This window comes from Apis dorsata, unplaced genomic scaffold (assembly GCF_000469605.1).
Source record: "Apis dorsata unplaced genomic scaffold, Apis dorsata 1.3 scaffold_156, whole genome shotgun sequence".
NCBI classification, from domain to species: domain Eukaryota; kingdom Metazoa; phylum Arthropoda; class Insecta; order Hymenoptera; family Apidae; genus Apis; species Apis dorsata.
The window spans coordinates 79,840-82,292 of NW_006263446.1; the positions used below are offsets into that span (position 1 = coordinate 79,840).

Genomic DNA, 2,453 nt, shown 5'->3' on the forward strand with positions numbered 1-2,453 from the left:
TATTTAAATTATTACACTTATGCACACGAACAGGTTACGTATGAATACACGTTGCGTTCATTTTGAGGTTAAGTTAAGAAAGAACGGCGAAATGAAATTAATTCTAATATTACGAAGAAATTGTAATAGTGAGGTTAAAGAAAAACGTTTTTATTCGCGACGTGAACAAAGTCTCACTCGCTTGGAAATACTACGATTATCGGAAACTGATATTTACACATAGAGGAGAATTCTCCTATCCTATCGATTGCTCTATCGATTCGCGTGATTTTCAATGGCGTACTCGAGCGGAAACAAAGGAAATGTAATTCCTTTTTCCTCTACTTTTCTTTTCATTTCTTTCTTTCTTTTTTTTTTTTTTTTCCTGTTTTTATAAGGCAGATTCATGGAATCGATAATTCATACTCACTTTAAAAATATGCAAATACGTATCGCGTATTTCGTAATAGTTCGAATTTGCAAATCGAGAATTATTTAAATATTGCAATAATTCTCATTTTGCAATCGTATCGCTATTATCAGAAACGTAAATAATTTTTCATGAAAGAAAAAATTTACCTATCTCTAATTTTTTTTTTTTTATTATATCGTATATTTCGTAACACTTTGTATCATTGTTGCCTAACTATTGTAATAATTCTCTAGTATTGCTGTCAGGAACGTAACAAAAATAAAAATTTCAACCAATTAATTAATATTTACAATCAATAACATTATTATAATAAGACTACTACTAAATAAATAAAATAAAATAAAAAAGTAAAAAAAAAAGCAAAAATTTTCAATTCAATCAAATAACCAAGAAAAAGCCTCGAAACAAAATTTGTTGATTCTCGTCTTGTGTCTTGGCATCGAAGAATCCAATCCACCAAGTTTTATTCGCGTCTGATGACACCCCGATATGGGACAACGCGTGCAAATCCGTTTGTGCTCACGCGTCCGTATAAATTGCGCGACACGCGTGTGTCAGTTATAACGACGAGCGTATTACACGGCTGAAATCGATATTGGCCGGCAGAATTTATGGTCTTGCGATGGCCGAATCATCGATTCGTGTAACGACCTCGTATAACTTGTCCTCTAAATGAGACGTCGCACGATAGCCAATAGTATGGAGGGATAAGAAATCATGACGAGAAGAGGGTGAGGAGGGGGGAAGATCGACAAGGATTGCCAAAATTTTTATAGATCCCTTGGTCGATGATTCTTTTAATCGTTATTTCGAGTGAAGGAATAAGAATAAGGAAGATGGAAGATGCGAGAGGGAGAGAGAATGTAGGAGGATATTGGAAGTTCTTGGGATAAATTGTTGGGTGGAAGAATTTTAGAAATTAATTTTTAAACGCATAACGATGTAAATATTGTAAATATTGAAGGGAGAAAATGGGAAGATATTCTTGAGGATATTCTTGAAACAAAAGGTAGGGAATTGTTGCTTAATAATAATATTTATTGAAAAATTCTTGTCGTCAAGTGATATGTCGTTTGTAAATTTAAAGGATATTGTTTAATCCTTAAACTAAATTATTAAAATTTCTCATTGGCGAAAAAATTTAGAATATTTATTGCGTTTAATTCATTCTACAAGTAACTCGTGGAGAGATAACGTTGAATAAAGTCGATTTTGATTTATGGAATTAATGATAATTTATCCTTATCGACTTTCATTCCATCGAAGAATGAAACGTTACTCTTGATTCAATCTTGATCCCAAATTGACAGGATCAAGTTTAAAAGATCAGATCAGAGGAGGAAAAGTTTAATGGATTCTGATCACTCTAGATATTGCAAGCATCTCATGACAAGCGTGAATACCAAGCAAAGTTAAACGTGCTGGCCATGTTCTTATGGAAGAAAATATGTGCACGTAACTTGTTATCCAATAATAATTAATTATTCTCAACTTGTTACAGTGTCACTAGTGTTACAAGGACTCTGAATGCATAAATGAATCAAGATACAAGTATGAATAATATTTAGTATAATATCAAAAAATAAATTCATATTTTTTTTTAAAATTGTTTTATATAACACATCACGTGTATGTAAATCACAATATTAATAAAAATGAGATTTTTTTAAATATATATATATATATATATGAAACGTAGTATTATATTTTAAAATTATATTTTAAATTTATTATACGTTGCAAAATTTTTATATTTTATAGATAAATAGATAATGAGAAAAATGAAAAGGAAAAATTTGTAATAAATTATTCAAAAATTCGTACGACAAATAAATCCAAGGAATAATATAAAATTTATCCTTTCCTAAAACTTCAGTAACCGTTATGACAGTCGACGCACAAACATTTCCGGCTAATTACATCCTGTTGGTCGTTAATTTCTAACAATACCGCATTTTTCGTCGTTACTTTTATGAGAGAGATGCGCGCACAAATGTTTTTCCAACAGAAAGAAAAAATACATATATATATATATATATAT

The 2,453-nt window shown here is 30.4% G+C and overlaps 1 protein-coding gene across 1 annotated transcript in view; it reads left to right on the forward strand.

Annotated features, from left to right (window-relative positions):
* Positions 1–2,453, forward strand: part of LOC102674958 — a 123,756-nt gene that overhangs the window by 78,759 nt on the left and 42,544 nt on the right. The gene's annotated exons all lie outside the window — the stretch shown is intronic.